The sequence below is a fragment of the Odocoileus virginianus genome, chromosome 30 (genome assembly GCF_023699985.2).
Source record: "Odocoileus virginianus isolate 20LAN1187 ecotype Illinois chromosome 30, Ovbor_1.2, whole genome shotgun sequence".
In the NCBI taxonomy this organism is placed as follows: Eukaryota; Metazoa; Chordata; class Mammalia; order Artiodactyla; family Cervidae; genus Odocoileus; species Odocoileus virginianus.
Window position 1 is genome coordinate 32,710,886 of NC_069703.1, and position 20,828 is coordinate 32,731,713.

The window sequence follows — 20,828 nt, forward strand, 5'->3', positions numbered from 1 at the left end:
CCGCCGCCGCCGCCGCCGGGTGAGGAGGCGGTACCGCTGCCGCCGCCGCCGCCGCCGCCGCCGCTCCGGTGCCGGGTCCGGTTCCTGCTGCAGCCGCTGAGCCTGATTTCAGAGCCGGTTTCTGCGGTAAACTCATGGCAAAGCGAAGCCACCAACCCCCCCAGAGCGGGACCGGGCGCGCCGGGGTGCAGGGGCCGGGGGCAGCGGGGGGGCGGGATGGGGGCAGACCCGGGGAGGCGGCGGGAGCAGGGGGCCGGGGGGAGGCTGGGAGGAGGAGGAGGAGGGGGCCCGGGCCGGTCACACACGCCCGCCGCCGCCGCCGCCGCCGCCGCCGCCGCCGCCGCCGCCGGCAGCAGCAGCCGCCCCGCGGGCCAGCACCACCGGCTGCCGGTCTCCGTGACAACGCGACCCCAGGGGGGGGGCCGGACCCGGCGGGGGCAGGAGGCGGAGAGACCGGACCTTTCACGGCAATATCCTCATGGGCCGGCGGCGGGGGGTCTTTATCCCCCTCCCCGGGGGAAGCGGCGCCCTTCTCGGTAGCGGGGCTCAGGCGATGCCGGCGGATTTTCTTCCCTCAACGAGCAGAGCATCCAACATGGCGCTGCGGCCGCCTCCAGCAGTCCGGCAGGACGGCCGCTCGGAAAACTTCGGGCCTTTTCGGAGTGGCTCGGGAGGCCGAGGGTGGGAAGCCCCTTCGGCTCTTTCCGGAGACTGGGAGTGATCGGGATTCTTCGGAAACGCTCGGGGGCGTCTTCGGCCGCCGTTCGGGAGCTCTCTGGGGCGGACTCGCTTCCTCGGGGAAGATCGGCAAGGAGTCGGGGGAGGGGCGCGGGGGGAGGCTTCCCAGGCGCGCTGCGGCCGAGGGGTACCGGGCGGAGGGAGAGACCAAAGGCGAGGTCTGGTCTGTGAGAGCCCTCCCCTGTAGCCCAGCCGCGAAGAACAATGGTAACGGCCGTGGAGCCCTGCGGTCCGCAGAGCCCTGTCCGCGGGGGGCGGGAGACGCTGAGAGAGACCCAGGTCACGGTGGTAGGAAGCGCTTCACCACAGAGAAATCGCTGGAGAGGAACGCGCCGCGTGCCCCTATCTGCATCACACAGAGCTCTCGCCGGCCTGTAACGCAGTCACCGTCCATTGTGTCGACATTTCGCCCTCGCTCAGAGAAGCGAGTGGGATGAGGAGCCCCGGTCTCCAGAGCGCGCTGAGGCGAGGAGAGGAAAAGGGACCGGCCCAAGGTCACCCAGCAGAGAAAGGACAGAGCCAAACCAGGATCTGAAATCCACCTTCGTCTGAAGGAACCTGGCCGCCTCCCAAGTTGCCCGGGGACCTCACCTGACTGCCTTATCTAATCGGCAGCCCTAATTTAAGGATCTGTGCAAGGATTCTTCTCAGGCCTGCCTCAGGACCCGAGCGCCCTTTGACCGTCAGCCGGCGGTCGGCTCCCCAGTGCCCTATGACACTTAAACTCCTTTTCTCCTGAGCATGACCAACGAACACACCCCCACACACACCCTGCCCGCAAACCACCACCACCCCGCATTGGGGGTCTTGTCTAAGCACTGGAACATTGAGGGGAAAAGAACTGCAGAGATCAGGGAGCAAGCCAGGTAATAATGGTTCCCAGGCACCGAGCACTTACTGTCTCACACCGTCCAGTGAAATAGGGACAATCATTTCACAAAGGAAGAGACTGAGGCCCAGGGAGACTCAATGCTGCTGCTGCTGCTAAGTCACTTCAGTCGTGTCCGACTCTGTGCGACCCCATAGACGGCAGCCCACCAGGCTCCGCCGTCCCTGGGATTCTCCAGGCAAGAACACTGGAGAGGGCTGCCGTTTCCTTGTCCAGTGCGTGAGAGTGAAGTCGCTCAGTCGTGTCTGACTCTTCGAGACCCCATGGACTGCAGCCCACCAGGCTCCTCTGCCCATGGGATTTTCCAGGCAAGAGTACTGGAGTGGGTTGTCATTGCCTTCTCCGGGGAGACTCAATACCACCACCCAAAAGAAGGAGCTGAGAAAAGCCAGGCTCAAAACCCACAAGAGGAGACTGCCCTGGTGGCTCAGAGGGAAAGAATCCGCCTGCCAATGCAGGAGACACCGGTTTAATCCCTGGTCCAGGAAGATCCCAGAGGTGGTGGAGCAACTAAGACCATGTGCTACAACTATTGAGCCTGTCCTCTAAAGCCCAGGAGCTGCAACTCAAGCCCTTGTGCCACAACTACTGAAGCTGGAATGCCCTAGAGCCAGTTCTCCACAACAAGAGAAGCCCGTGCACATCAGCTAGAGAGTAGCCCAGCTCACCACAGCTAAAGAAAAGCCTGCACAGCAACAAAGACCCAGCACAGCCAAAACTAAATAAATGAAAATAAAATCATTAAAAAAAAAGGGCAAGATACTTTCCCAAGGTCACATGGAGAGTGTAATTGGCAGACACAAAATTGGAATCAGAGGTGGGTTCTAACTCCTGCTATACTGTTTCATACTGCCTTTTTTTTTTTTTTTTTTCAATTCATATGAAGCTCTACACACAATCGGTGCTTAATTCTTGGTAGTCCTTGGGAACCCTAAAAGTTCCTTCTGAATAAAAACCATCTGGAAGAAGGGGATACCTCCACTGCATCTTTCTGGGGAGAGTTTCACAGCTCCTAGTGTAGTGAAGAAGGAATATCATCCATCCATCATCTCCAGACTGGAAGTCACATTCTGGAATCGTTTGGATTTGTAACACCTGTTTACCTGGGATTGGATTTTCTGGTCTTCTTCAGGCACAATCAGCTCCAGGAAAAATTCCCAACTGGTACTGCCCTTCCCCAGATTCTCCTTCTGTGTTCCAGATCTCAAACTTCCTTCTCCCAATGAAAACCTGTTCCCAGGAAAGAATTTGGTTCCCCATTTACAGGGTGAATCTACCTCTGCTTTATTGACTACGCCAAAACCTTTAACTGTGTGGATCACAACAAACTGTGGAAAACTCCTAAAGAGATGGGAATACCAGACCACCCGACCTGCCTCCAGAGAAATCTGTATGCAGGTCAAGAAGCAATAGTTAGAACTGAACATGGAACAACAGACTTGGTTCCAAATCAGGAAAGGAGTATGTCAAGGCTGTGTATTTTCACCCTGCTTATTTAACTTATATGCACAGTACATCATGCAAAATGCCAGGCTGAATGAAGCACAAGCTAGAATCAAGATTGCAGGGAGAAATATCAATAACCTGAGATACACAGATGACACAACCCTTATGGCAGAAAGTGAAGAAGACCTAAAGAACCTCTTGATGAAAGTGAAAGAGGAGAGTGAAAAAGTTGGCTTAAAGCTCAACATTCAGAAAAGTAAGATCATGGCATCTCGTCCCATCACTTCATGGCAAATAGATGGGGAAACAATGGAAACAATAAGAGACTTTATTTTGGGGGGCTCCAAAATCACTGCAGATGGTGACTGCAGCCATGAAATTAAAAGACTCTTGCTCCTTGGAAGAAAAGCTATGACCAACCTAGACAGCGTATTAAAAAGCAAAGACATTACTTTGCAAACAAAGGTCCGTCTAGTCAAAGCTATGGTTTTACTAGTAGTCATGTATGGATGTGAGAGTTGGACCATAAAGAAAGTTGAGCACTGAAGAATTGACTTTTGGACTGTGGCATTGGAGAATACTCTTGAGAGTCCCTTGGACTGCAAGATCCAACCAGTCCGTCCTAAAGGAAATCAGTCCTGAAAATTCATTGGAAGGACTCATGCTGAACCTGAAACTCCAATACTTTGGCTACCTGATGAGAAGAACTGACTCACTGGAAAAGACCCTGATGCTGGGAAAGATTGAAGGCAGGAGGAGAAGGGGATGACAGAGGATGTTATGGTTGGGATGGCATCACTGACTCAATGGACATGAGTTTGAGCAAGCTCCAGAAGTTGGTGATGGACAGGGAAGCCTGGTGTACTGCAGTCCATGGGGTCACAAAGAGTCAAGACAGGACTGAGCAGCTGAACAGAATGGAACTTACAGGGTGATAACAGACTGATAATTGCTTAATTGTTATTCTTTTCTGAGCTTGTTTCCTTTTCCAACTTAATAGCTACACTCATCAGGCGATTATTGTGTGTCTGGTCTTCAGTTATCTCTCTTAAACAGATAGATCTTGAGCAAAATAATGTAACAGTCCTTGATAAGATTCTAGGCCTGGGCAATCAATGGGAAAGCCTTATACCCGTGCAAAGTCAGAAAGGTAGAGTGCTCTCCTTTCATCCAAAGCATAACCCTGCTCAACACCTCCCATTTGACACAGAGCAGCTAAAATTTGTTGAACACCTACTGTGTGCCAGGGCACAACTCTCCTAAGCATTCTACTTAGAGTCAATCCTATTCACCTCCACAACTGTGCAAGGTAATACTATACCTTATTTACAAAGAAACTGAGTAATTGTATAACTTTCAAGTCGAAATGCTGGCATTTAAACCCAGGCATCTGGGACTTCCCTGGTGGTCTAGTGGCTAAGACTCCAAGCTCCCAGTGCAAGGGGCCCAGGTTTGAACCCTGATCAGGGAATTAGATCCTGCATGCTGCAACTAAGAGCTCTGATGCCACAGCTAAAGATCTGTGCTGCAACTAAGAACTGGTGCAGTGAAATAAATAAGTATTTTAAAAAATTAACCCAGGCATCTGACTCCAGTTCTGATATGCCACCATTGCCTTCCCCAGAGCAACCTCCCCACGCTGTCCAGGGACACTGTCCACAAGCAAAGCTGATCTTGTAAATTTGCCTGCTGAGAGCTGTCCATGCCTCCCACATTGCCCTCAGGATCCAGTTTAAATTCAGGACCCTTCAGGAGACTTCCCTGGTGGTCCAATGGTTGAGAGTCTGCCTATCAACTCAGGGGACATGTGTTTGATCCCTAATCTGGGAAGATTCCACATACTGCAGGGCAACTGAGCCCATGTACTACAACAGTGCGGCCATAAACAAGTAAAGAAATAAAACAGCCTCAGGATCTAGACTCTGCTTCCATCCTGCCATTCTCCACCTCACATCCAGAGCTGCAGCCACCTTGCTCCACTGCAAACAAGGCCATCTTCCTCCTCACCCTGGGCTACAACCCCAAACCATCCTCTCTTTTCTCAGCCCATTGGCTAATTCCCGTCCCGCTTCAAGGTTGGCTTAGGCCCCACTTCCTCCAGACAGCCTTTCCTCACTCCCCAGGCTGAGCTATGCTCACCTTTTCTAGGTTCCCGAGTGGATGCTTAAAGCTTGTGTTGAGCAACTAAGGGTACAGCTTTTGGAATCAAATTGCCTGAGTTTGATTCTCAGCCCTGCCATTGATTAGTTGTATGACCTTAGAGACAATCACTTAACCTCTCATGCCTCAGTTTTCTCATCTGTAAAATGGAGATTGCCTCCTATCATGAGAAATAAGATAATATGTACAAAGTCCAGTCCCTGACTCATAATAATAGTTGGATGGTTGGTGGTTTAGTCATTCAGTTGTGTGGCAGTTTAGTCACTCTTGAGACCCCATGGACTGTAGCCTGCCAGCCTCCTCTGTCCATGGGATTTCCCAGGCAAGAATATTTGGAATGGGTTGCCATTTCCTTCAGAGGATCTTCCCAACAGGGATCAAATGCATATCTCCTGTGTCTCCTGCATTGCAGGCAGAATCTTTACCAGTGTACCACCTGGGGAGCCCGCAATAGTTGGATACAGGAACATTACTTGGCCCTTTAAAATATCCTTGATATCTAGTACCCAGTTAATACGACGTGAAGCTCACTGAAGGAGAGAATATTTGTGAATTGCCAGAGGATTTCAGGTTATCCTGGAGAGGCCCTGGGTACTGCAGAGCCTAGGCTGGGCCTCACTGCACAGGGAGTGAGAAAGTCAAGAGGGTCCTGCTGGTCCACCGGCGGAATTTTGCATTTTTAACCACCCAGCTACCATTCCCAGAGTCCACCACACTAACCCCAGCAGAGGCCTGCATTCCCTCCCAGAATCAGTATACCTCTCCATCCTCACTCCAAGAGCCAGCAGGCAGGTTAAGATCTAGTTTATACATCTTCTCAAGGCTGAGTGATGGTGCTTTGCTTACTTGTTATCATGTGGGGTCACCATGCTGTTTCTCTAAATGAATGGAAGATTGGACTCAGGGGGACCCTTTAATTTCTGAATTGAAAATTTTTGAAAATATTGTTCCAAGCTGGAATTCTCTGGCTCTTTCATTTGTTTTTCCTCCTGGAGGGGACTAGCCTTTTAGCATAATGAAGCCATCTTTAGTAGCCACAGAAGGTTTGTATCAGGTGTTCCACTCTGAGACATGCAAACCTCCACCAAGGCCTGGCAAGATAGAGCTGGGCGTGGAACTTAGTGACGTAAGATCTAGACCCTAGGGAGTTAAGACGTAGAGATGAGAGACCAAGAACATAAAAAACAAGAAGGCAGAGGAAGACTGAATAAGTAGCGACTATAGGGCACTCATCTGAAATGAACATGGAGAGGAGAAAAGCCCCTGTGGGAAAAAAAAGTAAATATTTTGCCCCATTGCCTATACTGAAGCTGGTTCATAATCAGCTATGAATGTCCTTCAGTAAAGAGCTATGTCAGCAGGCCCTGCCCAGCATCACAGGGCCTGGTGGTAGGCTGCCCTACTACTGAAGGTAGTTCAGTTCAGTTCAGTCACTCAGTCATGTCCGACTCTTTGCGACCCCATGAATCGCAGCACACCAGGCCCCCTGTCCATCACCAATTCCCGGAGTTTACTCAGACTCCTGCCCATCGAGTCAGTGATGCCATCCAACCATCTCATCCTCTGTCGTCCCATTCTCCTCCTGCCCCCAATCCCTCCTAGCATCAGGGTCTTTTCCAGTGAGTCAACTCTTCACATGAGGTGGCCAAAGTATTGGAGTTTCAGTTTCAGCATCAGTCCTTCCAATGAACACCCAGGACTGATTTCCTTTAGGATGGACTGGTTGGATCTCCTTGCAGTCCAGGGGACTCTCAAGAGTCTTCTCCAACACCACAGTTCAAAAAAAGCATCAATTCTTTGGTGCTCAGCTTTCTTTATAGACCAACTCTCACATCCATACATGACCACTGGAAAAACCATAGCCTTGACTAGACGGACCTTTGTTGGCAAAGTAATATCTCTGCTTTTTAATATGCTATCTAGGTTGGTCATAACTTTCCTTCCAAGGAGTAAGCATCTTTTAATTTCATGGCTGCAGTCACCATCTGCAGTGATTTTGGAGCCCCAAAAAATAAAGTCTGACACTGCTTCCACTGTTTCCCCATCTATTTGCCATGAAGTGATGGGACGAGATGCCATGATCTTAGTTTTCTGAATGTTGAGCTTTAAGCCAACTTTTTCACTCTCCTCTTTCACTTTCATCAAGAGGCTTTTTAGTTCCTCTTCACTTTCTGCCATAAGGGTGGTATCATCTGCATATCTGAGGTTATTGCTATTTCTCCCGGTAATGAAGGTAGTAGTTCTTTCAAAAGTTGTAAACTTTCAGAGAGATCTGGATTCTAACCTTGCAGACGAGCTCATCAACCTTAAGCAAGTTTCCTAATTTCTCTGGGCCTTTTGCAAAAAGAAGACAGGAGGTCTGCCTCCAAAGGATTAAAGCAGGACTTGGAGGAGCTGGTCCATAGAGAGCATCACCAGGGCCTAGGGCATGGTCAGAACCTCAACAAAGCTACATCCTTTAGTTCTTCCTTCCAAGGCAAAACTTGCTGCCACAGCCACCCCCACTTCCCAGGCCAAGTCATCCTACCCCTTTGCCTTTGCCCATATGTGTGTGCAGTGGTCTTCATCTCTCAGGTATTTCTGCAGCTGACCATAGCCCCCAACAGTTCTGCAGCAGTAGATACTGCAGCTTCACCAGGATGGAAGAGGGAACAAAAAATATTATCATAAGATGGTTAAGACAGTAAATTTTAAGTTACTTTTATTTACCATAATTGTTTGAAGTATTATAATGCGTCTAGTCAGGACGGGAGGTGCCTTAGGGATCACCTTAGGGTCCTGGTTTTAAATTAGAGCCCAGATATAAGATTTTTCTCAAGGTCACCCTGCAGTGACCAACACAGCCTGGACTGAAACTCACAAGCTCTTCTTGCTGCTGGACGAAGGTGCTTCTCATGACCTGATACCATCCTCTCATTAAGAAGTTGGATATCCCCACACGCACCCATTCCCCTCTTTTCCCACTACAAGGATGGGCCATTGATCCCCTGTGTACCTCTGGAATCACAGTCAATCTTCAGAACTAATTTAATGGGCATTTACTGAGTGATATCTACATCCTAGGCTCTGCGCTGGGACCCTAATGAGACCACATCTAATAGGGAAGAGAGAGAGGTAATTGGACCTTCAAGTTAAATAATCCCCATAGAATTCCCTGGTAGCGCAGCAGTTAGGGCTTCATGCTTTCCTTGCAGGAGGGAGGCTAGGATCCCACAAGCTGCCATGGCCAAATAATAATAATAATCCCCATAATGATTTACATTGAAAAGTTAAGATCCTGCCACTCCTGTGCCCAGAGCCCTCCACTGCCCTCACTTCTGAATTAGAGTAAAAACCAAAATCTGTTCAGTGGTCTCTGAGGTGTTCAGGGATCTCTGACTCCCACGCCCCCGCCTTTACCCCCCTGAGCTGCTCCTGTAGTCTTCTTTAGTGCACTGGCCTTTCGGATGTTCCTTTTTTTTTTTCCCTTAATAACTAACATTTTATTTATTTATTTGGCCACATCGCAAAGCATGCAAGATCTTCCCTGACCAGGAATAGAACCCATGCCCCCTACAGTGGAAGTGGAATCTTAACCGCTGGAGCAGCAGAGAAGTTCCCGGATGTTCCTTTTATACACTTCAGACCTCAGGGTCTTTGCACTTTCTGTTTCCTGTCCTTAGGATATAGTACTGTTTGCTCATCCCCTCACTTCCTTCTTGTCCCTACTCAACTGCCACCTTATAGGAGAGGCCTTCCCTGATCATTCCTTATAAATTAACAACCCACTCCCAACCTCAGCCCACTCTATCTTACTGTAATTTCCTTCATTATACTTAACACCATCTAACCAGTGACATATTTACATATTCATATTTATAATCTATCTTCCCCATTAGAATGTTAGCCCTACAAGAGTAGGGATTCTGTTTTGTTCATTGCTGTATCTCCAGGCCCTAGAATAGTGCCTGACATATATTGTGTGCTTGTGATATTGTGATTTATAATAAATATATATTTGATCTTCATTCCATCCCTGAAGTAGAGCTGCTAGAACCCTTAGAGTAGAAAGGTCAGTTTTCATTCCAATCCCAGAGGAAGGCAATGCCAAAGAATGTTCAAACTGCCCCACAATTGCACTCATCTCACACTCTAGCAAAATAATGCTTAAAATTCTCCACACCAGGCTTCAACAGTATGTGAACCGTGAACTTCCAGATGTTCAAGCTGGATTTAGAAAAGGCAGAGGAACCAGAGATCAAATTGCAAACATCTGTTGGCTCATTGAAAAAGCAAGATAGTTCCAGAAAAACATCTACTTCTGCTTTATTGACAATGCCAAAGCCTTTGACTGTGTGGATCACAATAAACTGTGGAAAATTCTGAAATAGATGGGAAAACCAGACCACCTGACCTGCCTCTTGAGAAACCCATATGCAGGTCAGGAAGCAACAGTTAGAACTGAAGATGGAACAACAGACTGGTTCCAAATAGGAAAAGGAGTACGTCAAGGCTGTATATTGTCACTCTACTTATTTAACTTATATGCAGAGTACATCATGCAAAATGCCAGGCTGGATGAAGCTCAAGCTGGAATCAAGATTGCTGGGAGAAATATCAATATCAACCTGAGATACACAGATGACACAACCCTTATGGCAGAAAGCGAAGAAGAACCAAAGAGCCTCTTGATGAAAGAGGAGGGTGAAAAAGCTGGCTTAAAACTCAACATTCAGGAAACTAAGACCACGGCATCTCGTCCCATCACTTCATGGCAAATAGTTAGGGGAACAATGGAAACAGTGAGAGGCTTTATTTTGGGGGGTTCCAAAATCACTGCAGATGTTGACTGCTGCCATGAAATTAAAAGACGCTTGCTCCTTGGAAGAAAAGCTATGACCAACCTAGACAACATATTAAAAAGCAGAGACATTACTTTGCCAATAAAGGTCTGTCTAGTCAAAGCTATGGTTTTTCCAGTAGTTATGTATGGATGTGAAAGTTGGACTATAAAGAAAGCTGAGCACAGAAGAATTGATGCTTTTGAACTGTGGTGTTGGAGAAGACTCTTGAGAGTCCTTTGAACTGCAACGAGATCCAACCAGTCAATCCTAAAGGAAATCAGTCCTGAATATTCTTTGGAAGGACTGATGCTGAAGCTCACCTGATGCGAAAAACTGACTCATTGGAAGAGACCCTGATGCTGGGAAAGATTGAGGGCAGGAGGAGAAGGGGATGATAGAGGATGAGATGGTTGGATGGCATCACCGAATTGATGGATGTGAGTTTGAGTAAGCTCCGGGAGTTCGTGATGGACAGGGAAGCCTGGCATTTTGCACTCTGTGGGGTGGCAAAGAGTCAGACAGGACTGAGAGACTGAACTGAATAGAACTGAAGTTAGGAGAGTGATAAGGTTTCATTTGTTATGTAAATTGAAGTGATGTTTGGGAAGCCCCTAAGTCACCTAAGGAGGGGGGGGCTGGGCTGCCAGGCGAATATACTTTATGACTAGAGAGCTGAACTTTCAGTCCCTGTCCTGGAGGTTGAGTTCCATCACCAGTGGCCGAAGATTTAATCAATCAAGTGTATGTTATGCGTGTGTGCATGTGTGTGCTTGTGTGTGTGTGTGTGTGTGTGTGTGTGTGTATGCTTAGTCATGTCCAACTCTTTGTGACCCCATGAACTGTAGCCCTCTGTGATGAGGCCTCCATAAAACCCCAGGAGGACAAGGTTGTGAGTGCCTCCAGGTCGGTGGAGAGAGAGGGTGTGGAAGCTTCTGCAGCCTTTCCCTGTCCTTTGCCCTGTGCTGTTCTTGAGTCACATCCTTTCATAATAAACTGGTGATCTACCAAGGGAAATGTTTCTCTGAGTTCTGTAAGCTGCTCTCGTAACTAACTCCAGCGCAAGGAGGGGTCATGGGAACCTCCTGTCTCTAGCCAATGGACCAGAAGCACAGATAACAGCCTGGGCTTGTGGCCGGCATATCTGAAGCAGAGGGGTGGGTGTGGGGGAACCTTGTAGGACTGAGCCCTTCACTTCATCTTATCAGAGAGGGCTTCCCAGACCATCCTTTATAAACTAACTGTGGGATTTGAAGCTGTCTTCAGGTAGATGGTGTCAGGGTTGAGTTAAATTGTAAGGCACCCAGCTGGTATCTGAGAACTACCTTGTGATATACCAGAGGGCTCAGTAAAATATTCCTTGACTGACTGACTGACACAAAATGATACCTGCTGGGGGGGCACGGGGCATGGGAGGGGGAGGGGGTCAGAGAGAAGGAGCACACACAGTTACCACGATCTGACTCTTCGACATTCTAATTCAGAACCTACCTATTGTTCGAGTTGAACATCACTAGCCAATGCCTTGTTTGGATAAGAGAACTAATTCCAACCGGGTGTGTCCATTAGCATCAAGACCTGGCTTTTCTCTCTACAGCTCAGTAATTTTTTTGTTTAACTTCTTGGCCACACTGCATGAATGTGGGATCTTAGTTCCCCAACCAGGGATAGAACCCACACCCCCTGCATTGGAAGTGCAGATCCTTAACCACTAGTTCTCCAGGGAAGTCTGTCTGCTGGTCAGTTTTGAACAAAAATGAAGTGTATTTTCCTACAAAGGAGAAAGTGGGCCCAGGGAACCATCCCAGGGGATGCTAGGGACAAAGAGACCTGGGTCCTGATCCAACTCTGACATTTTTTCTTTCATTTTTTTTAGTTTTAAGATACAACATAAAAAATACAAAAAAAATAAAAAACAAGCATATAAGATACAAGATAAAATTTACCATTGTAGCCATTTTTAAGTGCACAATTCAGGGGCATTAAGTGGCATTGGCATTGGCATTGGCATTGGCATTGACATTAGCGGAACTTTTCAACATCCCAAACTGAAACAATATAAACAATAACTCCGCATTCTCTCCTCCCTCCAACCTCTGGCAACCACCATTCTACTGCTCTTGGTATTTCATGTAAATGGATTCATACCATACTTTTGCATCTGGCTAACTTCACTTACTGGAGAAGGAAATGGCAACCCACTCCAGTACTCTTGCCTGGAAAATCCCATGGATGGAGGAGCCTGGCAGGCTACAGTCCATGGTGAGGGTCACAAAGAGTCAGACACGACTTAACGACTTCACTTTCAAACTTCACTTAATATTTTTAAGGTTCATCCATCTTGTAGCATGTGTCAGAATGTAATTTCTTTTCAGGGCTGAATACTAACCCATTGAATGGATATACCACATCTTGTTTATCCATTCATGTATCAGTGGAGATTTGCATTGTTTCCACTTTTTAGCTATTGTGACCAATACTGCCATGAACTTATGGGTATACAAGTGTCTTTTCACAAGTATCAGCTTTGAATTATTTGGGGCATATACTTAGAAGTGGAATTGCTGAATCATATGGTTTTTGCAGAGCTACTATACTCATAGTTTTTCTACAATGGTTGCTCCATTATATATCCCAGCAGCAATGCACAAGGGTTCCAGTTTCTCCGCATTCTCACCAACACTCATTTTCTTTCCTCCTTTCTTTTTCATAGTAACCCTCCTAACAGGTGTGAAGTGGAGTTGCCTTGCAGTTTTGGTTTGTATTTCCTTAATGGTTACTGGTGTCAAGCATCTTTGCATGTGCTTACTGACCATTTGATACTTTCTTCAGAGAAATGTATATTCCAGTCCTTTGTCCAGTTTTGAATTGGGTTGATTTTTTTAAAAAATTGTTGCATTGTAGAGGTTCTTTTCAGCTCTGTCACTTTTAACTATGTGCCCTGGAGTGAGTTATGTAACCCCCCTGTACCTCAGTTTTCTCACCTGTAACAGGTACACTTTTTTAAACCTGTTAATTCCTACTTCCTAGAGCTGATGTGAGGATTAAATAAGCTAGCACTTGGAAGACAACCATTAGTGTGTCTAGCAGATAAAAACAACAACTAGCGACTTCCCTGGCAGTCTGGTGATTAAGACTCCACACTCCCATTACAAAGGGCATGGGTTGGATCCCTGGTCAAGTAACTAAGATGCCAATGGCTTCAGGGTTTGGTCAGAGAAAGAAAACAAAGCAACAATAACAAAACTAACATTTACTAAACACTCACTATGTGCTATGCATTGGACAAAGCTCTTTACACATATTAATTCATTTGGATATATTAACTCATTACCCTCCAGTGTGGCTACCAGTACTGCTTACACATAAAAGTTGAATCCAAACAGGGCCTTCCTTCCTCTCGTCTGGCTGTTGCCCAGCATGTTCAGGACATGTCCGCTGGACCCGAGCCAAAGCAGCAGGTGACCTCGCTGCTCCAGGCCTCATTAACAGAACCCTCCACACACCCAGGGCTTCCCTGGTGGCTCACTGGTAAAGAATCTACCCGCCACTGCAAGGGACGTAGGTTCGATCCCTGGGTAGGGAAGATCCTCTGGAGTAGGACATGGCAACCCACTCCAGTATTCTTGCCTGGAAAAATCCCATGGACAAAGGAACCTGGCGGGTTATAATCCATGGGGGTTGCAAAAGAGATACAACTCAGCAACTAAACAACAGCTACCCACACACCAAATCTTCTGAGCTGCCCTATTACTGAGATCAACCTGACAGCTAGTGGGCCTGGCCTTGTGAAAGGTCTCTAGAACCCGCCCTGCAGGCCACCAGCATGCTCTAAACCAAAGCACTTTACAGAGTCACCCACATACCCAATCCTGAATCTGGAAAACACATCTTTCTATCCTGGGTGGTCCGGATATCCTTCCCCCTGGCCCTTGTCAAGCCTAATGCCATTTAATCATCCTGCCAAGTTTACTGCCTTGGGAAAATCCTGGATTCTGATCTTCCCCCCATCTAATGACCAGAAGAGGAAGCTGGATTTCCAGATGCCCACAGCTGGCGCCAAGCAGCAGGCTGGCCCTAGTGATCTCCGTGGGAGCCAGCCTGCCAGTGCTCCAGACACCTGGAAAAAGGCTGAGGCGCGTTGCTATGCTCTGCCTTTCCCACCAGCACGAGAATGAAAATAGCAGCGATGTAGAATTAATTCTGCAGATGAACGTTTTTCAGCTTCCCAAATTTGGCAGTCACACTCTTTCCCCCCTCCCCCCTGTGTGCCTTTGCTTTCACTTGGATAGAAAAGTGGAAGAAGATGCTTGGCTCTCACCCTTCTGCAGGGAGCATGGAGATCAGACAGAGGCCAGGCTCCTCAGCCAGGTACCTAAGGCCCTGTGGCCTCTGACTCAGCATTCTCTGCACCTCAGTTCCTCCCACTTCCTTACTGACAGGCATCTTGCACAGCCAAACACTTTCACGTCTCCAAATCTTTCCAGACGCTGTTTCCTCCCCTGAAGTGTCTCCTGCTCCTGGATTGCCTACTGAGCTCCTACTTATCCTTCAAAACGCTGGCAAGTATCATCTTTCTTTGACTTGCCTCCTTCCCAGACAAACTTAATTCATCCCCGCCTTCTGCTACTTTTGTGGTGGGTCGATTGTGTGTGTGTGTGTGTGTGTGTGTGTGTGTGTGTGTGTGTGTGTGTGTGATTCTATCATGCTAAGTACATAAGGGACTGATGTAGCCTGGTACCTGGCACATAATAAGTATTCCACAGACGCTAGCTTATTTACCTTTTCTATGAGGCTGGAAATGGCTTGGCGAGAGGAGGTGGATCCTAACAGGGTACCACAGCCTGTTTTCTGAACAGGAAGAAAATAGAAACCTCTTTCATTTCATGCTGTAGCATGGCCAGCTTTAAGCTTTGGCCAAAAGCACTAAGTGATATCCTTGACCTTCTCAAGTCCTTGAATAAATGTAAAACATGCACATCAGTTATCAACCCAGGCCCAGCGGTCTCTTATCCACACCCACAGCTCCCTAGATAGCTCACACAGTTACTTACTTGGATCATGGCTATTCGCGGCTAGAAGGTAAGCTCCCCACGGCAGGGTCCATGACTCGCTTTCACTGCTGCACGCCCCGGAGCCTGGCAGTAGGTGGCGCTCTGTAAATAGCTGAGGGATGGATGCTGGTTGAGTTACTGAGTGTAACCCTACCCTGGCAGATTTGAGAGAGCACCTTGATCTGGGCGTCTGAGTCCTCTGCCTTACAAGGGTTTCCTAGAATGGCTTTCCCCGTTCTCAGCAAAACACCTGAACACTTCTTTGGCACTATAGCTGAGAAATGTAGAAGTACCCAGGGCCGTGCTATCTTACTCTTGGAGCATAGGGTTTGGACTTTGGAAAATGTAGGTCTTGGCTCAAATCCCAGTTCTGAGACCTTAGCCAATCACTTCACCCGGCTGGACCTTGACTCACCTCATCTGTATAAAGGGGATCCTAGTAGTTCCAACGGACTGGCGAAGTTGTGAGGTGGAAAGACATAGCTCAGGGCTGAACACATCAATAAAAGAGGAGCCTCAGGATTTCCCTGGTGGTCCAGTGGTTATAACACCAAGCTTTCACTGCAGGCGGCATGGGTTTGATCCCTGGTTGGGGACGTTCCACGTGCTACAAGGTGCAGCCATGAAAATTAAAGGAAGATCCTATTTCCTGTTCCTTTAACTCTTCTTACCTCTGAGCTGGAGCTGTTTGTGGAAGGGAGAGTCCACGTGGCTCTATGCAGAATCCTAGCTCACAGACCAGAAAGGCTCAGGTGCCAAAACCAATTTGCTTGGGTTCAAATCTCAGCTCATTAGCTGTGTGATCTTGGGCAAGACATTTAACCTCTCTGTACCTCACGCTCTTTATCTGTAATAGAGTAATGATAAGAAAACATTGGTCTCACGGACTTTATAACATAAAGAAGTGAAGCAATGCCTGGTAAGCTCTCATGACACCAAAGCACAAGGCAGTCCTGTACTTAGAGTGAAGGTAATGTCTGCATCCCGTGGACGGAGGAGCCTGGAGGGCTACAGTCCAAAGGGTGGCAAGGAGTTGGAGATGACTTAGCGGCTAAACACGCAATGTCTGCAGAGATTTGATTTGTTCACTCACGGCCCCCCTAGGAAGGGGGTCCACCCCTGTGACTTGGGGTTTGTGCACGGACTTGCATCTCTGGGCTGCCACTCCTGGTGGCCTCTCCCCTCAAGTCCTGGCCTGGATTGAGAGGAACCTCTGGCTGCAGAGAGGGCGCCAGGGGCTGGAGCAGTGGGTAGAACCCTGACCCTGGCTGGAGTCAGCCTGCAGCCTGGGTTTGACTCTCACAGCTTTGCCACTTGGCTCGGCCCCTTTTTCTCTCCATCCCAGTTTCCTGCTAAGAACCACACTGTCTGTCTTACAGGCTGGATGGGAGGATTACAGGAGATAACGTATGCAAAGCACTGAGGACCGGGCCAGGCCCCCCGAGGAGCTGCGTGATGAAGAGCGCGTCGCTTCTCTCCCCCTGGCCGGCACTCCGCCCCTCCCAGCTCTGGCACTGCCTACCAAGTTCAAAAGTGGCTGCTGCAGCTGTCGTTTCTGAAAATACATTCCCTGGCTGCTTTTGTCTTTTCATCCAAGTCTTCCCCAAAGCCTCAAACATTCCCAAATCAAGGGTTTAAAAAGACAAAAAGCCCAAGCTGACCTATCCACGCCGCTCGCTGGCAGATGTCCAAGGGGATCTGGCTCTGCCAGTCTCTGAGCTTGACATTCAGCCCCCCACCCCCCACCCCCAGTCATTTTCACTCACATCCGACAAGATCAATGAGAAAAACAGGCAGCAATGATCAAAAGGGCCGACAAAGGCTCGTGGGGGAACTCTGCCAGCAGGATGGTTCGCCGCACAAAAGTCCATGCCGGGGGTGTTCCATAGATGCTCCTCCACTCACAGGCAGCGCTCATGCCCAGAGACACCAAAAAATGGTTCCCATGACGACGCTGCTGCAATGTTAAATATAAATGTGTGTGTGTACACAGCCACACAGAGATGCACAGAAATAAACTCTTGGCACAATTTTTTTTTCCCTGTTCCAAACACAAAATAACCTGCAGGATTGATTGCTGAAAGAGAGGACAAAGAAGGTTTTGAACAAACATGCTTCCAACAGACTGGCTGTCACTGCTGGACACCTGTTTGATGTCAGTCTGTTTTGTTTCCTGCACCTGCAATATAGTAGATACTCAATAAATAATTGTCGACTGAATGAATAAATGATGGGAAGGTGGAAGAAAGGAAGGGAACTGGGAGAGAGGTTGGAGGGAGGGAGATAGAAACAGCCTGGAGGGTCAGGGCTGGAATGGCTCCTACTGAGGATCCACTCTAATCTCACCCTCTTGTTTTTCTGTTGGAGAAACTGAGGCTTAGAAAAGGCAAAAAAGAAAAAAAAAAAGGGAAGGAATCTTGCCAAAAGGCGCAAAAAGAATTACTCTTAAATCTCCAATCCTGGAGATTCATTAAGTAAGCACTTAATGAATGTGAGTCAAATTTCTGTCTGCATAATAACCATATATCGAGCAATTAATATGTCCTAAGCACTAGAGACATTATCTCATAATTTTCAACCCTTCAAGGGATGGATCAGGGTTTCCGGTTACCTGGGGCTTTGACAGGTGAGGTCCCCTGTGGTTGGAATGGAGATTAAACCCAGGCGACTCAAACACTAGGCTCCGAACCCCCTTACACTTCTCTCTGAAATGAGGGCCGAGGGAGCACATGGTCCCTGGTTCAAATGAGAGAGCAAAAGGGAAAACAGTAGCGAGGATTCTTGCAGATGTTGGGGAGGGGGAATCAGAGACCTGAAGTACCGCGCCCAAGCCCGGGAGCAGTGGGGAAACGGATCAGAGCTCAGGTTTTCAGGCTCCCGGTCCACGAGGCCTTCAGTTTATTCACTGTTTCCTAACAAAGGAACTGGAGGCTGGCTCGCGTGGGCCCCGGACTCAGCCCTTTAATTGGGAGAGGGGAGGGGACGCCCCGGGCTGTCTTTGAGTCCTAGGACAGTCTGGGTGGGTGGAGGATCTGGGCTGATCCCGAGACCCTTTAGGGTGTTTTGCGCCCTCTGGTGGCCTCATCTTACAAGTGGCAAGAAACTTGGACTTTAGCAAATTCCGTCTCTAGAAGCAGGTTTTTGTCTTGGGGCTCAGGAGGGAAAAGGAATTGGCTCACAAGGTCCAGATGCACGCTCCCAGCTCCCTTGGGTGTGCCGTGCTCCACTTTTTTCTCTGCTTTCTAAGGCTCCCTGTTTCCACTCCAGCTCTCCTCAGATCTGTTCTTTGCACATCTGGCAGAAATGCTTTTAAAAACCCGAAGCTGATCATGTCATTCTCTGGCTTATCTGTCTGTTGCTAAGTCGTGTCCAACTCTTGCAACCCCATGGAGAGTAGCCTGCCAGGCTTCTCTGTCCATGGGATTCTCTAGGCAAGAATACTGGAGTGGGTTGCCATTTCCTTCTCCAGGGGATCTTCCCAACCCAGGAACTGAACGCAGATCTCATGCATTGCACGCAGATTCTTTACCAACTGAGCTAGGAGGGAAGCCCTTCCCTAAGAGAGAAGCTCTGGCTTATACTCTCCGATAACTTCCCATTGATCTTTTCCCTTAAAAATTCGTTATTTATTTTGGCTGCACTGGGTCTTCATTGTAACCAGCTGAGCTTCTCTTTGTGGCGCCTGGGCTTATTTTTGATATCTGGGATCTTAGTTCCCCGACGAGGGATCGAACCCAGGTCCCCTGCATCGGGAGCTTTGGGTCTTAGCCACTGATCTTCCCTTGTGGCTCAGCTGGTAAAGAATCCGCCTGCAATGCAGGAGACCTGGGTTCGATCCCTGGGTTGGGAAGATACCCTGGAGAAGGGAAAGTCTACCCACTCCAGTTTTCTGGCCTGGAGGATTCCATGGACCATATAGTCCATGGGGTCGCAAAGAGTCAGACAAGACTGAACGACTTTCACTTTCACTTTCCACCAGAGAAGCCCCTCCCATTGATCTTAAGACAAAACTCAACTCTAAGGATGAGGCCTATGGCCATTCCCTCCCCACCTCCCTCTCTCTCTGCCCCCCTCCGCCCTCCTTCTCCCCCTGACCTCCAGCCTCTCTGGCCTTCTTCCAGGCGCTTGCGTCTTCCTAATTCAGCCTTTACATCTGCTGTTCCCTTTGCCTGGTACACTCTTCCCTACACTGCTCCCTCCTCCCAATTAAAAAAATTTTTTTGGCCTCACCGTGTGGCTTGCAGGATTTTAGTTCCCTGACCAGGGATCAAACCCAAGCCCTGGCAGTGAAAGCACTGAATCCTAACCACTGGACCAGCAGGGAATTCCCACTCTTACCTGCCCTTTATCTACAAATTCCTGCTTGTTCTTCACATCTCAGCTCAAAGGTTGCCTCTTCAGACATACACTTTTATATTCCGCAGCACTTTCAAGTTTAGAGAGCCCTTTACAGTGGCGATTTCTTGTTCAGTGACTGCTTTTCTTGATCACTAACAACAAGAACCCTATCGCATTCAATGGCCTATTTCCAGGACCTTGCCCAATGCCTAGCGCATACTAGGTTCTCGGTGTTTGTTGAATAGATGAATGAAGGGATTAGTAAAACAAAACAAAAAACCTTGATATCTGTTAAGTACTTTATGCAAAGTACTGTTCTAAACTCTTGACAAACTTTCACTGAATTATCATGAATCCCAAAACCCATATTACAGATGACTGGTTATTTACCTTACCCCAAGTCAAACAGGGATTCGCTGTGGGAGCCAGACTCTAAATCTCGACCGTCTGAACCAGAGCTCCCCTTTGGGTTTGCTGGCTCTATCCCCACCACCGTCCCCCCACACATGCCAGCCACACCCCCTCACCCTCGGTCCTGGTCTCGCCGCACGTCTCAGCTTTCCCACAGGTGAGGGAGCAGAGGTCCCAGGGTTTACCACCCTGTGTGTGTGTTTGCTCCTCCACTTCTCCTGGGCTTCCCTCGTAGCTCAATCGGTAAAAAAAAATCTGCCTGCAATGTAGGAGCCCCAGGTTCAATTCCTGGGTCAGGGAGATCCCCTGGAGAAAGAAATGGCAACCCACTCCAATATTCTTGCCTGGGAAACCCCATGGACCAGAGGAGCCTGGCGGGCTACAGTCCATGGGGTCACAAAGAGTCAGACATGACTCAGTGATTAAACCACCGCCACTCAGCACAAACCCTTTCCTAGCCATTGCCTCGTGTGAGCGCTCGGTGAGGTGGGGCTCATCATCCCGGTTTAACAGGTGCAGAAACAGGCTTAGAAAAGTCCATGATCTCCTCCCAACATGCAGTAAGTATGTAATGTGCATCTGCCAAGTGCCAAGCACGTAAGGGATTCAGGCTAAATCTGTAACTCATTGCTACAGGCCTTCTGTGGACCCCCAGGAGTCGCAGACACACGTACCCTCTAGCAGGTTTCTCCCCTCAGGCCTCCATCAACCTGGATGAGGGGCATGCTTGCACCTGCAGGGAGGGTGGGAAGTCTTGCCCTCCCCAGGACCCGTCTCCTCTATAGAATGAAAATCTGGAGCTGCTGGGGACCTGCGGCAAGCCCTTCCCCCACAGGGCACACGTGACGACCTGTCAGGGCTGGGGGACGTGGGAGGGGCAGAAACCCTCTGGACCAAGATCCTGTGCCCCTACCATTACAAGGCTCCTATCACTGGGGGTCGGGGTGGCAGGAAACCCCCCTGCATGGAACT

At 48.7% G+C, this 20,828-nt stretch overlaps 1 long non-coding RNA gene across 1 annotated transcript; it reads left to right on the plus strand.

The window, feature by feature from the left end:
* The first annotated feature begins 8 nt into the window (after nt 1–8).
* Nucleotides 9–17,335, plus strand: LOC139032214 (uncharacterized). The gene is made up of 2 exons (XR_011484734.1): nt 9–126; nt 16,487–17,335. It is a non-coding gene; the product is annotated as an uncharacterized lncRNA (long non-coding RNA).
* The last annotated feature ends 3,493 nt before the right edge of the window (nt 17,336–20,828 follow it).